This window comes from Budorcas taxicolor, chromosome 3 (assembly GCF_023091745.1).
Source record: "Budorcas taxicolor isolate Tak-1 chromosome 3, Takin1.1, whole genome shotgun sequence".
Taxonomy (NCBI): domain Eukaryota; kingdom Metazoa; phylum Chordata; class Mammalia; order Artiodactyla; family Bovidae; genus Budorcas; species Budorcas taxicolor.
In genome coordinates, this window is record NC_068912.1 from 108642303 (window position 1) to 108661983 (window position 19681).

Below are 19681 nucleotides of genomic sequence, written 5' to 3' on the forward strand. Positions count from 1 at the left end.
TACTAGGTCTCTGTCAAGGCCGGAGTTCGTGCACGCAAAGTCACTTCAGTCGTATCTGACTCTGTGATTCTACGGACTGTAACCCACCAGGCTCCTCTGTCCATGAGATTCTCTAAGCAAGAATACTGAAGTGGGTTGCCGTGCCCTTCTCCAGGGGATCTTCCTGACCCAGGGATTGAACCTGTATCTCTTATGTCTCCTGCATTGGCAGGCGGGTTCTGTACCACTAGCACCACCTGGGAAGCCTTGAGCAGATTTGTTTATTTTCTCTCCTGCCCTCTGCCATCATCATGAGAAATACACATCTGGGCTGACCTGCTGGTCCAATAGAGTCAGCATAAATCTTCTGATTCAGCTGACTACAGACATGTGATGGTACGTTATTATTGCTTTAGCCCATGGTGCTTTGGGGTGGTTTGTTATGTGGTAGTAACTGACCGATACAACAGTGTCAAGAAGTTTGAGCCTTATTCTAAGTATAATTGGATGTCACTGAAAGTTTTTAACTAGAAGAGTGACAAGATCTGATCCATTATTTTAAGCCATCTCTCTGGCTGCTGTGAGGAAGGTGAGGTATGTGGAGGAATCAGCAGACTGCTTGGAGCCCAGCCCTGGCAAGGGGGAGGTGCTCAGGAACTGTTGCTAGCCTCCCCCAGGCTCGAGTGAATCTCATCCTTCCCTATGCTCCCCCAATACTCTCTTTTGGCCCTTCTTACCTGTGACTTAGCAGTGTTAGTTGCTCAGTGTGTCCGACTCTATGTGACCCCATGGACTGTATACCTCATGAGGCTCTTCTGTCCATGGAATTCTCTAGGCAAGTATACTGGAGTGGTTAGCCATTTCCAGAGTTACCTGACCCAGGTAACTATGCTTTTTATGGGGCTTTCCAAGTGGTGCTAGTGGTAAAGAACCTGCCGGCCAATGCCGGAGACATGGGTTTTATCCCTGGGTCAGGAAGATCCCCTGGAGGAGGGCACGGCAACCCACTGCCGTATTCTTGCCTGGAGAATCCCAAGGACGGAGGAGCCTGGTGGACTATGTCCATAGAGTTGCAAAGAGTCGGACACGACTGAATCGACTGAGCATGTACATGCGTGTTATAATCCCACCATTAGACTATGGGATTATTTAAAAAAAAATATTGTTTACTTATTTGACCACATCAGGCCTTAGTTGAGGCCTGAGGGATCTTTTGTTGCAGCATGCAGACTCTCTAGTTGTGGTGCACAGGCTCAGTGATTGCGGTGCTTGGGTTTACTTGCTCCAAAGCATGTGGGATTTTAGTTCCCTGACCAGGGGTCGAACCTATGTCCCCTGCATTGCAAGACAGATTCTTAACCCCAGGGCCATCAGTTAAGTCCCTAGACTGTGGGATTCTTGAGGTCAGGGACCTGGCTTGACCCTTCTATAGTCTCTTGGACCTCTGGACCCCGCATAGGCTCAGCTCAGAGCTGAAGTCAATAACTGCTCTAAAGTGAATTAATATAGAAGCTCTTTCCGCGGCTGCTACAAGGTGGATTTTCACTTCAGTGGTCTCTGACGGATTCCCATGTCTAAGTGACTTCTACAGGTCACGTGTGGCTGTTTTTAAAACCTCATCAGCAAACAGGGATTGCTTGAATGACTTCCCTCGAGTCCCAGGATGTGTGGAAGTCAGTATCGTAGAAAGAATGTTCTGAGCTGATGCCAAGGAGCAACTCCAGTAGCAAGGCCTGAGGAGCTTGAAAAGAAAACCAGCTAGAGCCTATTTGCAAACCTTTCCTGGAACACTTAACATGAGTGCATCCACTGTGGTGGGGAAGACCTGTTCCATGTGGATGTTACCTAACATATTTTACCTTCAAAATCTCTGGGGGTGGGGGAGAGAGCCAGTGCCTCCGTACACACTCCAACTTCAATAACAAAATCTACTTTCTTTGATTAATCTTGACCACCCTGCTTCTCACCCTGTTTACCCAAGAGGTTCAGCACCAGGTTTAACCAGCAGGTTTAAACCAGCAGGTTTTATGACTTATCCTAGGATTATGTCCCAAAGGAGCAGGCCAAGACTGGGGAGAGACTCTGGGTCTTTCTATCGCTAGAACTTTTACAAAAAGACAAAGGTTCTAGTATGTTAGCTGGTCTGGCTCCAAGAGAAACATGCTCCAAGTGGGCTCTGTTTGCCTTTCTGTTTCAGAAAGTGATTTTTAGCCAATTGAGTAGTTCACCTGAGTGTACCAGAACTTACTTAACAACTAATATATACCTTCTTGGTTGGGTAGCTATGGAGATAAAGATGCCCAAATGCAGTTCCTACCTCAATGATATGAAGCTTGGGAAGGGGATAAGATCATTGTTTAGAGTGCTCGTTTGATTCAGGTCAGCTTCTTTGACGAGGTTAAGCAGGGACTAGGTCTGTTTTATCTCTAGTGTTGCATTACCAATGCCTAATAGTGTCTGGCAGCACATAGTAGGTACTCACTAAAATTTGTTTTATAATTGAGGTATACTTCACACAGAGTGAAATGCACAGATCTTGCAGGTACATTCTGATCTGTTTTGGCAAATATGTAGCCCCATGCAACCAACAGCTTCATCAGGATCTTCAGCTGTGCTGTCCTGTAGAAATGTAATACGAGCCACATAGGTGATTTAAAATTTTCTGGTAGCCGTATGAAAAAAGTAAACAAAAAGGCAGGTGAAATCAATTTTAATAACATATTTACTTAACCCAGCATATCCAAAATATTATCATTTTGACGTGTCATCAATATAAAAATTCATTAATGAAATATTTTATATTCTTTCGCTCACCTTAAGTCTTTGGAAACCAGGTGTATTTTATACTTGCAGCACATTTCAGTTCATACGGGCCCTATTTCACGTGCTTAGGAGGCACAGGTGGTAGTGGCCTCCGTGGTGCCAGGCATAGAACTAGACCTTCTCAGTACCTCCGAAAACTTCATGCTCTGCCTGCCGCTTCCCATCAAGGGCCCTTGTTCCCTAAGCAACCACTCTTCTTCTTTTGTAAAGTATTTTATTTACTTGGTTTTGCTGGGTGCTGGCTGTGGCACGTGGGATCTTTCGTTGAGGTGCGTGGACTTTCCAGTCGGGGCTCACAGGCTCCAGAGCGTGTGTGCCCAGTAGGTGAGGGCCTAGTTGCTCTGTATCGTGTGGGATTTTAGTTCCCCGACCAGAGACTGAACCCTCGTCTCCTGCATCGCAAAGTGGGTCCATGACCACTGGACCAGCAGGGAAGTGCCCGCAGCCTCCGTCTGCTCTCTATCGCCTTAGCTTAGTTTTGCCTGTTTCAAGCCTGTATTTGTGGTTTTTGTTGTTCAGCCACAGTCGTGTCCAGCTCTTTTGTGACCCCGTGGGCTGTAGCCCGCCAGGCTCTTCTGTCCGTGCTAAGTTTCTGGCCAAGATTGCTGGAATGCGTTGCTGTTTCCTCCTCCAGGGGATCTTCCCAACCCAGGGACTGAACCTCCGTATCTGTGTCTCCTGCACCGCAGGCAGATTCTTCACTGCAGGCCCCCGGGGAAACCCTATACAAAGAGAACTCAAACCATGCATACTCCTGCATTTGGTTCTTTAACTCATGCTCTTTCGGGGGTCCATGGTGTTGTAGATACAATACTCTGTTCCTCTTTCCTGCTCAGTGCTGTTCTCTTGTACACACAGGCCGTGCTTGTTTATCCACCCTCAGTAAATATTTGATTTTGAATAAATGTTGGTATGCCAGGGCGAGGTACATAAAGAGCTCCCCAAAGGACAAACTGTTGTAAGGATCTGGGACTGCAGGATGACAATAGTTCCGGAGAGCGGCCTTAGGATCGTGTCCTGGAAGAGGGGACGTCTGAGTTGGACTCGGTAGAACACTTAGAGTTTTGATGGGTGAAAAGGGAGATGGGGAGCCGTTTCAAATGGAGGAAATTCCCGGAGGTGGGTGGTAGGAGCTGTTTGGCCAATGAAAGTCTGGGGGAATTAAGGTGGTCTGGGGCCAGACTTGGAGGGTCTTGAAAGCCACCAGAAAGGAGCCTTACAGGAAAATGATCAATGGCTACTTTGGGAGCAGGAGCATAACCATAGGTCAGAAAGATTTTTCTGGAAGATGAGATGCTTGACCCATGCCTTGAACGGTGTTTGTTTGTTTTTTTTTTTTTAATTTTGGCTGTGCTGGGTTTTCATTGCAGTGAGCTGGCTTCTCTTGTTGTAGCGCATGGGTTTAGTTGCTCCACAGTGTGTGGGGTCTTAGTTTCTCCATCAGGGACTGAATCTGCATCCCCTGCCTTGGAAGGTGGATTCTCAACCCCTGGACCACCAGGGAAGTCCCTTGAAGGGTGGTCTTTTCTCCTATGGCCCTCGAAAGCCCCACATGCCTGTTCCTACTTGTCTCCTTGTCTCCATCTCCTCGTTCCCTCTGTCTGGACGATTCTCACCATTCCCACTTCAAGCATCTCCCAGCAGAAAAGTTCCCTGTCACTTTGCAGGCCCTCATCCCTATGACATCGTTTCCTCCCAGTCAGTCCCCACGTTCATGCTTCCCCATCACAGCCTTGCATTAACCAGCAGCTGCATTTACATGGCCCATACATCAGGCTGAGCCTGTCCCCGGTGAAAAGGTGTGCGTGCCCGGGAGGACCATTCATCATACCTGCCCAGCTGCTGGAGGCATCCCTGGGCTCCCGATGCATTAGGCCAGAGCTGTCACAAACATCCCAGGTTCACCCCATCCCTGAGAGGGGAGGACATCCAGGTAGTCCGGTTTTGGAAAATGGCCTGGATGTTTCCTCACTCATGCTATGATGTCTCCGCAACATCACAGATGATGCCACTTGGGTAGGGAGATGCTATGGGTCACACCATCAAATCTGATTAAATTCACCTTCAGTCAATCATGTTGATGTATCCAGAGCCAAACAAAAAACCTGACTATATCTGGTCTCATTTTCTTCTCACATCAACCTGATGGGCTGGCAATAGCTCTGCCCACTTCAGCAATTAAGAAAAGGAGCTCTGACTTGTCCAGGTTTACGGACACCACAGAAAAAGTGACAGAACCAGGGTCTGGATTTCGAGTCTCCGGACTCCAACTCCAGTGCTCACTGCACAAAGGCAGGCTGCCCAATGGGTGTCTTCCTGGCCTCGCGCCTAGTTCCTCCAGTTTTTTTCACATCCCCCATCCCTGGACCTTCCCAGAGGGTGGCTTATTTCTTTAAGCTGTGGCAGAGGAGAAAGAAAGAGGGAGATGGTGAAATAAATTTATTGCCATGTTAGAAACATTGGATTGAAGAATTGATCCCTACGGCTAAGTAATTTCCCTCTTTCGCGCAAAATATAAATAAATCTGTATGGCTTATGCTGAGTGATGAGCCTGGGCTGCCGGCTGGATTGCACGACATGAGATGCCCTTCAGAGTCTCTTGCTTCCTCTCCTTGACCCCATCAACGAGCTGTTCCAAACAGCCCTTGTGTGCTCCCTGAAGGGGGAGAGGTTGGCAGCTCCTGCGTCTTGCCCGCTACACTTAGGCGGACTTAGGGACGTCGTGCAGAGTCTTTCCAGAGCTCAGCTTGACCCTAGCAGGTGTGGCCTGGAACTGCTGATTTTCAGAGCCATAAATAGACCAGCTTAATTATTATTATTATTGTTCTTTTCTCTAGGCTAAAGGGGAGGGGGTGGGAAGAGGAGATGTTGATGTCTCAAGTGTGTGATTAGATAATACGGTTCGTTCCTCTTCCCTAAAGGTTTCATCTAATATCTGGGAAGAGATGGCCCATGTGGCATGTCCTAAATTAATCACTGTGTGTGTGTGTGTTTAGAGGGGAGCTTTAATCATTCTGCTTTCATGAGGTTTAATTTTAGCTTGTTTTCCTGGGGGTAGTCCTTCTTCCCAGGCTCCACCCAGTCTTAGGTAAGGACCTGGAAGGAAAGAGGGATGGTTGTCTGGCAGACGCTGCTCCCTCCTGAGTGGGCACGGAGAGAACTCTGGCCTTGTATCCTGCTGTTGTCAAGTGGGTCCCTGGGCCTGGAAACTCAGGAAAGGGTTTTATAAGGGGCAGGACTTATTTAGAAGACAGATGGCTTTGAGGCGCTGGATGATTTTTCCGTCTTTGAAGGGCACTGCAGTGCAGGCAGACTCTAAGGGCTTAGGAACCGAGGATTCCTGGAAGATGATGAAGTTGACGTCATGGTGGCTTCCCTTGTCTTCAAGTGGAATTGAGAATAAAGGAGGGAGGGCTTCCAGGGCCCAGGCTGGGGATAGGCAGGAGACAAGGAGACCCCCCTCTTAGCCTTAGTTTATGCTTTGAGACATAGTCTGTGTGACTTTCATCTTCAGTTCCCCGAAGACTGATCACCTTGAGGGAAGGGAGACAGCTCAGCTCATCACATGGATTCTGCTTCTGGCTTTGACCTTCTGTCTCCACTGAGCGTGAACACTGGGCTTAAACACTGACATCTGCCCAGGTGGGACCCAAATACCCCTTTCCTATGTTGCTAGCAGGAATTTTGGGGATCCTGTTGCTAGTAAGAATTTTGAAGTTTATGGAATCTTGGGGCACAGAGTCTAGAGTCTAAGGGATTTACTTATGTAGTGGCCCCTGCCCTTCTCTTTCTCTGAGCCTCACAGATGCCTTATAAGCCAACCCCTATCACTCCTAGTCTTGACCTAGTTGCTGCTTGTAACTAAGAGAACCTTGACAAAGCGATAAATGGTCTAGGATCTGGGTTGTATGAAACTACCTACAGTGGGCACATCCCACCCTTGTTGGTTTCCTAGCATCAGAATCACCTACTTCCCTTTGAGGATTCTTCTAGCTTTTGAGTCTTGCTAGGAAACCAGACAACCTCAGGAGAGAATTTGAAATCTCACCTTCCTAACTCCCCCTGCTGTCAGGGTGTAGACTTAGGACCCATCAAACTCACCCATCCTGGACTTGGGCTAGAGAGTAAAGAAGCAGGGGCCCACAGAGTCTGTTCTGGTGAGGCTGTGAGCAGCAGTGGCAGCTGTATCTAATTTCTGGACTCATGGGCGCTGGAGGCTCCACCAACAGCATCTGGGAAATATGAAGAAAGGGGCCCATGGTGGTGTGGACTGGAGCAGGGGGCTGGGGGGCTCTCCTCTGTGTCAGGGGAGAAGTAATAATAGTCTGTGGTTTGCTGCAGTGAAATGCTGCTGAAGGTGTCCCTAGGGACCCAGATGCGTGCCCACCATGTGGTGACCCTGGAGACTGGCTGTGCACAGTGTAAGATGAGCAGAGTGGCTATGTCTTGTGACTTTAAGGAAAGTATAGTAGGACAGAGATGAGTTCTGGTCTCAGTTTTCTGCAGGGCGAAGCAAAAAAAAAAAAAAAAAAAGTACAAATCATGTAATTCTGCTGCAGAAAGCCTTTTCTGCCAGCTACTGGTTCTCGAAAATCCCTGAAGGCCAGGTCCAAAAGTGAGTGCAGGTCACCAAATGGCAGCTTGGCCAAGATCTCCACGAGGATATGTTCTCATGGTCAAGGCTCGGGGGAGAGCCCCACCACTCCCACCTTCTGCTCCTTTGAAGCTCTTTCAATGCAATTGCCCTACTGGACATAGATGAGCTGTCCCTCCTTGTGTGTGTGTGTGTGTGTGTGTGGTATCTGGGACTTAGGCCAGTGTGGGTTTCTGGCTAATAATGCAAGAACAGAATGGGGCTTCTTGCTGTTCTTGGGGTAAAATCCAAACTCTGGGTGACCCATGAGACCCTGCAGGTTTGGCCACCACCCATATCTGCAGCCTCGTATGGCTACTTGCTTTTTCTCTGTAAACCTTGCTGGCCTTTCTTACAGATTCCCAGGAGCAGCATTTGTCTCAGATTCTTCACGCATATTTTCCTGTTATCTGGATCACTCTAAGTCCAGGCCTTTCTCCATTCTCAAGGCCAAACTCTGCACCAAATACAATTCGTCTTCCTGAACCCCATTCTCTAATAGCAGATATTTTAGGTCTGTGAACGCAGCCTCCGAGCACAAAATTATTTTTGGTAGCTGGTTCATAGCATTGACTCACCCACCCTGGTAGCCTTCTACTGTCTCTGGAACTGTCCCCTCTATCAAGGACTATACATGAAAGGCTGCGCATGTGCAGCTGGCCCCTGGAAACAGATGGGTCTGGCTTCCAGGCTGGTCTCCAACCTCTCAGTGCAAAGCCGCTGTTCTGTGTTCCTTGCGGTTCACTTTAGCTTTCCTTGTGAATGTAATTGAAATTTCACAGCCATCAGTTTTTAAAATGATTTTTGGAGCTTTGGAAGGTGGTGGGAGTCACAAAATGTCTTCAGAATATTCGTCTCAAAGCTTCTTGCAGAAGCGAATCTCCTTTCTTCCCACCTTCCTGGGAGCAGGCAGTGGCTAAGCCCCTCCTGGGTGTCAGCCCCGGGGCTCAGTGCCTGGAAGGGGAGGGGGGCAAAGCAGGATGCGCAGGACCCTGCCCTTGCTGCAGGCCAGTCGGGGTGTGGGGTGCTGTGTGGCGGGTGGAGGGCTCAGACTCGCACGCTTGCTTGCTTCTAGAAGCAAATGATAAATGCCAGAGGGAGTGTCAAAGTGTTGTGGGAGCAGGAGGGGGTGGGGATAAACGTGAACTGCTTGATTTTTCCCGCTTGATTTTTCCCTGTCTAGAAACCACTGCTCTGAATTTCTAGGCTCTAAATGTGGAGTCCTTTGAAAATGTGGAGGTGTTTTCAAAGGACTGGGAGGGTTTCAGAGTCATTCTCCTTGGAGACAGGGGGATGGCTGTGATGACCTTTTTGCAGTTTCAGTTCAGCCGCTGCCTTCTCCTTTAGACCCCATTCCTGTGGGCATCTCCCTGTGAGGATGTCATGCTGGTGCCTGTCCCCTGCTTGGAATGGCATCTCCCCCTGCCACCTATACAGCTCCCTCCTAGATGCTGCCATCCTGGGAAGCCTTTCTTGGTGATTCCAGCCATGGGGAGAATGCCCTTTCCTGATGCTCTGGATGCTGCTTTGGGTAACTGACACTTTTGCCTTGGGCAACTCCAGAATCCTTTTATTCCAGGCTCTGTCGTCTTTCTGAACATCCCACCAGGCCAGGCACAATTCTCACCCGGCACCAGTGACATTGATGGAGAGGCAATAGAGTGTGGTTAAAAGCAAAGGCAGAAAAATAGTAACTCTGCAGACAGGAAACCAAAGGACCAAGGTTCCCCTCACCAGTAACAAGTCATGTGGATGTCACACACCCCCAGTCTGTTGCTAGGAGATGGGCACTCTGCCATCTGCTTCTCCAAGTCCAATCTCAGACTGTTCATGAGAAAACACAAGGCAGGCCCGAACCGAGGGACATTCTGTAAAATACCTGGCTGCTCCTCTCCCAAAGTGCCGGGGTCCTGAAAGACAAGGAAAGATCTAGAGACAGTCACTGATTAGAGGAGACTAGATGCAGTGTGAAATTCGGGATTGTGTCCTGGAACGGCAAAAGAGCATTGGCGGAAAAACTGGGGAAACCCGAATAATGTCTGGAAGTAGTGGTCCCCAGCCTTTTTGGCGCCAGGGACTGGTTTTTGGAAGACAACTTTCCCACTGACTGGGAGTGTGGTGGGGATGATTTGGGGATGGCTTAAGCACATTATAGAGGAGACTGGCAGGCTACAGTACATGGGAACGCAAAGAATTGGACATGACAGAGCGATTTTCACATGCATACATTATCATGTTATATTTATTGATCTCTTTATTTCTATTGTGGCTTCACCAGTAGCTCACACAGTAAAGAATCTGCTGCAGTAAGGGGGACCTGGGTTCAATCCCTGGGTTGGGAAGATCCCCTGGAGGAGGGCATGGCAACCCACTCCAGTATTCTTGCCTGGAGAATCCCATGGACAGAGGAGCCTGATGGGCGACAGTCCATGGGGTTGCAAAGAGTCGGACACGACTGAATGACTAACACTTTCACTTTTATTTCTATTATTATTGCATCAGCTCCACCGCAGTCATCAGGCATTAGATCCTAGACAGTATTGTACTGTTGTTAATGTTAAATATTGATAAATATGCCATAGTTACGTGAGATATTTAGAAGAGAGGAAGGTGGATGGGAACTCTCTGCACTGTCTTTGGAACTCTCTTGTGAATCAAAGATTATTTAAAAATAAAAAGCTTAAAAAAAAGGTGGATGTTCTGGAAATAGAACACCTGGGTTCCAATCTGGCTTTCTCACTTCCTGGCTATTTGACTTTGGACACGTGACACAACTCTCTGAGCCTGTTTCCCCATTCAGAAAACAAAGCTGATGACCGTGCCGACCTCACTGGGTGGTTATAAGGATGAAGGGAGTTACACGCCTAGAGATACACAACTAGAAAGTGTCCAGCCCACAAGAGGCAATCAATATGATGCACGTATCCTTTCTGTTAGTGATGAAGGAGGAAGTCCAACTTCTGAAAGTTGGGAGGGATGGAGAATATGCTGCTTGCCAGAATACAGTAAGGTTTGAATAATCCAATGTGGTTCAATCAAATAAACATCTACGGATCTCTTCTGTGCGCCAGGCTCTGTACTGGGGTTTGGAGAGAGACATCAGACCCGGTCCTCGCCCTGGCAGAGCTCAGACCTGACGGTGGGGACACAGACCTGGATGCACATGGTGATTAGATAGGGAGACGTAGAGCTAAACAGGAGCGTGTTTGCTCTGCCAGGAGGTCAGAGGCAGGAACTCTGTCAGAGCCTAGGACTGGGTGGGGAGCCAGGGAAGGCCTCGTGGACGTGCTGACACTTGAATTGGGTTTTGATATAGAAATAGGAATTTTCTAGATTTACGGGCTGTGGGTACAGGGTCCTAGTAAGCACATTATAGGCACCTATAGGCATTGTGCTTGATGCTTTACCTAAGTTATTTCAAGTCTCCTCCACAGCCCTGCAAGGTGGATGTTTTTATTACCAATTTATAGTTGAAGCAACAGAGACTCAGAAATGGAATGGGATTCCTCAAGGTTATAGACTGCTGGTAAAGAAAACTCATATTCAGACCCATTTGGAATCTGTCTCCAAGGTTGCCTGCCAAGACGCAGCGACAGAGCCGCTAGAGGCTGAAGGAGGAGCACGTGCCACAGTGGCGGGGTGGGGTCAGGGGTGGGGCTGTGACCTGCTGTCATCTGAGGTGTGGAGGAGGAGACGGTGGGAGAGATGGGTCGGGCAGAACAGGGGAGACTCTGCTGCTACACTCAGGGGTGTGGACTCTCTCCTACAGGTCAGGAGTCATGGAAAGGTTTACCCAGGGGGACAAGGGGGTCAGATCTGTGTCTCAGGCAGCCTCCCTGGCTTTAGTCTAGGGTGTGGTAGGAGACAGAGCAGAGCCAGGGAAGAAGGATAAGAGCAGAAGGAGAGGGAGATGATGAGAAGGCAGCATTTCGAATGACCTACTCCAGTGAAACAAAGGCAAGTAAGGAAAAACACAGCTTTTGAAATGCAGCTATGAAAAAAACATCGGGTCTCAGTGGACCGTGAGCTTGGTGAAGACCAAGTGGCATGGCTGCCATGAGGCAAATGGAGGTGGGCTGCATGAATAGAGGAGCAGGGAGGTGCTGGCCCCCACCTTCTTCTCATAGCTGCTTCAGAGCATCTTGAGGTCTGGATGCTCTGCTCCACAGGGAACCGAGACACTCCAGGTTTGTTTTGCATGGGGATGGTATTCCAGATCACATCCAGTGAGAGGGCAATTGAAGGGCCTGAGGATGTTTAATCCAGAAGAGAAACAACTCAGCAGCAGACAACGCTAATGTGCCTGGGAGCCCAGAGGACCCAGCGAGGGAACATTACAGGGAATCACTTTTGAATTTCCCTGAACTCTCAGTTTACTTCTGTCCCTTTCTGCTGCTCTAGTCCACGGTGTGGGGGACTAGTGTGGAGGGGTGTGGTGGAAAGTGCTCCTCCCGCAGTTTCTAAGCTCCAGGAGCCAGGGAGACTTGGTCTCTTCCTTCTTTTTAATCCATCTCTATCACCAGTTTCCCATAGTCCTCAAGGAAGGGGCTCTGATTGGTCCAGCTTAGAGCAGATGCCCACTCCTTAGGGGCGGAGCCACAGTGGTCCTTTGGAACACTACAAACAGCAGGCGTGAGGGACCCTTCTGTAACCACTTGGAGGAAGAAGAGGGGGTGACTGGAAAAAGGGGACTGTGCAGAGAACCCAATAGATGGGGCACTAACCCATTTAAGCATCTCTGTTCAGGCTCTTTCCAAGTTAATAAAACCATACTCACTGCCTGCAGAGATTCTGGAGGAGAGGGTCTGGAAGCATAGAGGACATCTGTTCCTTGAAGATTCGTCCTGCCCAGGGATTTGGAACTCGTCCCCTCATTCCAGATCAACATTGGGTCCCCTTTTCCAGTTGTCTGGCTACTTTTTAGGAGCAGAAACATTTCTGATGTTAGAACTCGAAGAGTTCTGTCCTCCTAGGGTTGGGGCTTCATGTTTGGGGAGAGGCCACAGCTGCTGGCTCAATGGCTGGCGTGCCCCTGGACTCTCCAGGGTATGGAGCTGTGATGCTAATTGGCTATAAAGAGTGGGCTTGGAACTGGAATTTTCTGGGCTTCCAGGTCCCTGGTTGCAGCATCTGATGCTCATTAAACCACAGGTAGATGAATTGGCTCTGCGGATGCTGACTGTGCACATTCAGGGAGCGACGGCAGCTGCTGGGATTCCAGCTATGAGAGGTGCTGACAGTCAAGGACAGGGTTGCTGGCACGAGGAGCTGGCATGGACTCACTGGGCCTGACTCTCAGTCTTCTCTGCCTCTTTCCCACACACACGTGCATGTGCGTGCTCTCTCTCTCTCTCTCTCACACACAGACACACATAGGGTCCTGGGAGTTGGGCATGAAGTAGACTGGTTCTTGTTTCCTTCCAGCTCCTAACTAGCTGTGTGACTTTTGGCAACTCAAACTCTCTGGGCTTCAGTTTCCATAACAGAGGCTGGATAAGAGGATTCCAGAGGCTTCTTAGGTTTGGGCCCATTCCGTGTAGGAGGTTTTGAAACACGAACCATCTAGACTGCAGCAGCCAGTTGGTGGGAAGGCAGCCACCCTATCACTGGTCCTTGATGGTAAGACTGCACACTGTCTGATTTTTGCAGGTCTCCCCTGGTTGTGTTGGGCTGCGCAGGATGGCAGGCCCTCAGATCCATGCCTCTTCTTCAACTCTCCTTCCTGGGGATGCCCTCTGCCCACCATTTGGCGGTGGCACTGGCACTGCCACGGCTGCAGATGCCCTCGGTGAGACAGCCGCTTGCCAGGTGCCCTGGGTGGTATTGGGGGCCTGGCTCTGCTCTCCCATGGCATCACGTCCCCCTGAACTCTGTCCCCAGAAGCCAGAGCTGAGATGGAGCGAATATGCACTCTCCTCCAAGTCAAACCTGGTCACATGGACATTCAAGCAGCCCAGCCCGGACCACCGTCTCACACAGTCAGAGGAAATAGCTCCTTCCTCTTCTGGGCCTAATTCCTCTCCTCGGATCCTGGACCATCAGGCTGAGCAGGACAGCAGAGGCCACTGCATGCCACCCTCTTGTCCTCACTACAAACTTTCTTCCCGTCCTTCATTCAGGGAAACATCAGAAACTCCCAAGCATCCTCCCTGCCCACCCCATTCTTAAATTTTTCTTTTTTAAATTTAGAAGCTCCCAAGCATCTTATCCTCCAGTGGGGAGGGAGGAAGTTAAGTCACCTGAACTTCCCTGCTTGCTGGAGGCATTCAATATCCTGCTCCACCTCCACCAGGTCACTGCCAGTTTTTCCCATTTGATTTCTGTTGGAGCGTTTACATCCGTCAAAATTAACCAACGTTTATTGAGTACTTATTGGGTAGCCAGCATGGGGGAAATTACTCTTTTCTTTAAAAAAAAAAAGTTTTCTGCTCTCTGATTTTTTTTTTTTTCTCTGAGATCTCTCAGCCTTCTGGAAGGGAAGCCTTGAATTATTCAACCTGCAGTACAAATCTCTGGAGAACATCACCTCGCGGCTACTTTAATCACTAGAAAGGTTCAGAGTCAGTTATAATCAAGCCAAGTCAACGTGGAAATGCTCATCTCTGGCTTGAAAACAAGATCAAAAGGAAGACCGAGGAAGAGATAAAATCTGAGAGGAGAAATGGATGTTGGTTTCCAGAGGCTCTTAAGTCCTTCTCATATTTCTGAAGGGGTCGCACTGAAAGCCCCGGCCCCTGCAGAGCACATTCCTGCATATTTTTCTGACCTCTTCTTTTTTTTTCCCAAACCCTTTATGTTTTGTAAATTTATTTTTTATTGAAGTACAGTTAATTTACAATGCTGTATTAGTTTCTGGAGTGCAGCTAAGTGCTTCAGTTATACATAGATATCTATTCTTTTTCAGATTCTTTTCCATTATAGGTAATTATTGCAAGATATTGAATATAGTTCCCTGTGCTATACAGTAGGTCCTTGTTTATCTATTTTTTATATAGTAGTGTGTATCTGTTCACTGGGGCTTTCCAGGTGGAGCAGTGGTAAAGAATCCACCTGCCAATGCAAGAGACCCAAGAGATGTGGGTTGGATCCCTGGATACGAAAAATTCCCTGGAGCAGGAAATGGCAATGCACTCCAGTATTCTTGCTGGAAAGTTCCATGGACAAAGGAGGCTGGTAGGCTACAGTTCATGGGGTCCCAAATAGTCAGACATGGCTGAGTGCACGCACACATCTGTTCATCCCAACCTAATTTATCCCTGGTTCCCACTTTGGTCACCTTAAATTTGTTTTCTAAATCTGTGAGTCTATTTCTGTTTTGTAAGTAAGTTTATTTGTATGATTTCTGTCTGACATGAGGTCACTGAAAGTCAGTTACAACTCTGCTGATTCAGGGGCAAATCCACCAAGGATGAGACCTCTGACTGATGGTGATTTTGGGAAAAGCTGTTGCCTTTTCAGAATGTGCATGCAGGGAGGTTAAGATGCAGAAAGGGGAAGGGCTTATATGGTGGCTCAGATGGTAAAGAATCTGCGATGCAGGAGACCCGGGTTTGATCCTTAGATCAGGAAGATGCCCTGGAGAAGGGAGTGGCTACCCACTCCAGTATTCTTGCCTGGAGAATCCCATGGCAGGCTGCAGTCCATGGGGTCACAAAGAGTGACTAACACACACCCTGAACTAACCTGGGATTAGGTACATTTAGGTAAGGCCTAGGGGATGTGGAGGGGTGTGGAGGGCTGGCTGGAGGGTGTCTGTGGACACACCAGGGTGAGAAAGCATCCTTAGGGAAGTGAGGGTGGGTCCACAGCTTAGGGAAGGGGCAACTCTGTCCTCATCTGGGTTCCTGTCTGAGCCCTGGGAAAGTGATGGGAGTGGTGGCCTGCAAGGCGAAACAAGGAGGTGTTTTTAGGGTTCAGTCACCTGTTACGTCATCGGTATCAGGCAGTGTGGCACCAAGAGGTGGAGGCGAGTGATTGTGCTGAGCTTAGCATGGGGTCTCAGAGGCTGCAGGGTGGCTTTGGTGGGCTCAAGGCCCAGGCGGTCCCTCTGATGGCTTGATGGCGACCAGACCACCATCTGCAGCAGGAATGGATCACTGAGGTAGCCAAGGTGGGGCTCCCTCACCCCGACCACCCACTGTGCTCCTCCCCAAGGATGAGTCAGCATTGAAAATGATCAAGAAACTGCCTCCTCCCCACCCCAGAAGGAAGAAGGATGCTCACTGCCTCAATTAAGGACCCCAGGAAGCACATCTAGGGTTCATGGGTGTGCTCTTTCTCTTCCATCTGTGCAGGAGATAGGATGGTGCACTGGTTAGGGAAGAGCGTGTGGCTCAGCTCAGTTTAGGAAAAAGAGTCCTCCTGGGCACAGCCCATCACGCTTGTATTGGTGTTGAGACCAAAGACCAGCTAATGAGAAGATGCTGGCCCTCTCTTATTTCCTGATGGGGTTCTTTTCCTTACAGACCTCTTAGGAGGAGGGAGGAGGCTGGATCAAGGCAGGTCTCAGAAATTCTGGGTCTGGCCCAGATGCTCACGTAGCAATTCAATCTCAGGAGCACGCTAGTCACATGGCCCTGCCCAGTGGTGGTGGAGGGATCTGGAAGGCTGGGGGCCTGGGAAGCAGGGTCCTTGGCCCCTGTATTGGCACCCTCTGTGATGGGTATCAGCTGCCACTGAAGGCTGTGGCTTGTTCCTTCAGGTGGAAGGTGGGGGAGAGGGCAGCCGAGGTCTTAGCGACAGATATCACTGATGGGACCAGATCACAAAGTGGGGGAAATGACAGATGTTAATGTGGCAGCTGAGAGGCTGTGTTTGTGGGTACACACTAGACACCTGCGGGGTGCCTAGGCCGCCTGGGGTCCAGTCTCAGCTCTGTCACCCAGCCGTGTAATGTCATGCTCTATCAACGCCTCAGTCTCTCTGCCTATAAAACGGATAGAAGGTTGTGGAAAGGGTGAACTAAGCTCATGCTGGCAAAGCCCTTGGTGCAGCACCTGGCTTTCAGGAAACTCTGAGGGGACAAACAGGTCTCCACGCTCAGCTGTGTCTCTGGGTCCTGTTAGAGACCAGAGTCTGTAGCAGCAGACCAGGTTCAAGCCAGAGAGATGCTGCCGGGGGCTGACTGTAAACTCCTTGGTGCCCCCAGAGTTGGGGGGACGTGGGAATTCCGGGGAAACGCTTTTTTCGTTTGCAGAGCTGTGAAGCCGCACGTGGACAGGGCTCACCTTCAGTGTTCCCCTCTTTTGGGAAGAATCAGCACAAAGCCCATTCCATCCTATTGTAAACATGTAGTGTACAAACTGGAGAATGAAGGCGCAGGGGAGTGGAGGGCTGCTCCACGCTGGGGACGGTCTGGTGAGTCTCCTTCTAGACCCATGGCCGTGCGTGTGCAAACAAATACACCATATGTGTACACCCTCCCCGTATAGTTCCCCCTCTCCCTTTTCCCCTCCCTCCCTTTCTCTCTCTTTTCCCATGTCTCTCCTTTCCAAGGGGGAGATCCCACTACATACACATGACTGCCATTGCTTAGTAATCTGTTTTTCTTCCCTCATTATTGTGTCAGGCACAGCTTCCTGGGTCAGTGAATATATTTCTATTAAAGTCCTCCCGGCCCCTCCAATACTGTAGTTCCCCAAAGATTTAAGGAATGAAAAAGGACCAAAGAGATTCTAATATCCCCAAGGGAGAATCTAAGAAAGAAGGCAATTTTATAAAAGCCTTTTAAAAAGTGATTTTCCCTGGTTAAACATTAATATATATTTAGGAAAAAGAAAACTTGGGAATTCCCTGGAGGCCCAGTGGTTATTAGGACTCAGCGCTTTTGTGGCCATGGGTCTGGGTTCTATCCCTCATCAGAGAATCAGAGGCGTGGCCAAAAAGAAAAAGAAAAACTTAAAATCCATATTGTTGAGGTAGTCCCAATATGGGTTGGAAAAGAATTTCCGGATGCACAGCATTCCAGCAGGGAGTGAGTTTGTTAAGAACAAAGAGCAGAGATAGTGGGTACCAAGAGCGCAGTGGGCCAACCTCTTGACAGACCAGGAAGAGTCAACAGTTTTTGTGGGCAAATAGCCAATATCTATAGCCTCAGGCCAAAGAAAGTGCCTGCTGGAAGGTTGGTGTTAGGTGATTGGTTGGGCAGCCGTATGCCGTTTACTGGAGTGGGCATTTTTGCCTAACTGGGAGTCAGGAAACTTGTTAGCGATGATCAGAGGAGCTTTTGGCAATGGTTACAGTGGACCTCAGTCAGCTTCAGAGGTGACCTTGGTTCTGGACTCTGCTTCTGTAGCCTTGGTGCAAGGCCTTGCCCCTGGTGGCCTAGGCGCAGGACTCAACACATATACATTGGGTTGGCCAAAAAGTTCATTTGGGGTTTTCCATAAGATGTTGTGGAAAAACCTGAGTGAACTTTCTGGCCAACCCAATGCTTCATAATCTCATCACCCAGCTATAATCATTTTCAACATTTTGATATAGGTCTTTCTAATCTTTTTTTAAATGTCTACAGTTGTGTGTGTGTTTAAACAAAATTAGAATCACACTATAGCATATTTATGTTTTATATTTAATATTATTTCACAGATATTTTTCTCATTACTATCATATGGGCCTAAATTATATGGTAGCCAAGAACATACGGCCCGATTTTCCTGAATGCGAGATTCAGTAAAAAGTTTTGGGGCCAATTTGAATATATAACCAGGGAAATCATCAAATGCTTACTCACAATGTTTAATTTATAAATTTAGTTGCACAAAGATATTTAAAACCACATATAGCAGGAAATACATTAAATTTAGAAAGATTATTCTTTCCCATTTTTATAGTTTATACCAACTCTCCTGGTGTCTTAGATATCTACGTTTCGTCATCCTGGAGCTGCTTTGTAAATTACCCACCGTAGCTGTCTGCAGCGCACCGTTTCCATTTTGGTCTCATTTGTTTGCGGCTTCTCTTTTTCAGTGTTGTTCGTTTGTTTCCTATTTGTTTGTTTCTTAGACTGCACCATTCAGCACTCGGGATGAACCAGGGATTGAAACTGTGCCCCCTGCATTGGGAGCTCAGAGTCTTAACCACAGGACCACCAGGGAAATCTCTTGTCTAATGAAACTGAGATGTAAGACTTTAAAAATCTGTGTATGGTGTTGTCTCTGGAAATTGTTTTCAAAGCCACAAGTACCTATTAGCATAACATTAAAAGAGTCTTTTTATTTGTCCCAGAAGTGTGTACTAGTGATCTCTACAACATAACCACTCACTGTATTGCTTTTAAAAGTGATCTTTAAAAGCTTGTTTACAATGACAGCCAACACTTGTAATTGTAAGGTCTTAACCCCCAGAATAATTACTAAATCCCTGTTAAATGTCTTTGCTTCCTTTTTTCCCAGTTCCCATAGGTGACCTATTTAAACATCCCAAACTAGCATTGATTGAGGTCAAGGAGGGCTAATGCGATTTCCTCAAACAGTACTTTGTTTAAAATAATGTAACTGAAAAACAGTGCATTTAATAGGAGACTCTGTAAGAACCTGAATTTAAAGAGATTTTTTTTTCTTTTCTAGAGGATAAACGTAGGAAAATTCCTCATGTTTTATTTGGACATGTGGTTTTTTTAAATAACAAGATTAATGGAAACTTGGTTTTCCATCTTTTGGCTGTGCCCTAATTTATTTAATCATTCCTCTGTTGTTCAACAGTTTAATTATTTCTGCATTTTTTTTCCATATTGTAAATAACAAGCCACATTCTTGTATTTATATCTCCGGGCACATTACAGACTACTTCCTTGGGACAAATCCCACAGGGTCAAATGGTATGGCTATTCTAGTGAATTATTTATTATTATTATTATTATTATTTTTAATTGGAGGATAATTGCTTTACAATGTTATGTTGGTTTCTGCTGTACAACATTGTGAATCAGTCATAACTATATATATATATCCCCTCCCTCTTGAGCCTCCCTTCCACCCCCCACGTAGGTCATCACAGAGCTGCAGACTGGGCTCCTTGTTCTACATATCAGCTTCCCACTAGCTAATCTTTCTCAGTTTGTCCCGTTCTCTGTCGCTATTTTAAAGGATCTGGATATGTTGTGCCAAATTGCCCTTCAGAAAGTTTTACCAATTTATAAATCCCATCATCAGTGAATAGAGGTGGGCACTTGATAATAAACCTGCAGTATTTCTGAAATTAATAGGAAAAATGCTTCTCCATAAGCTCATTGAGCTTTTTGTGGAT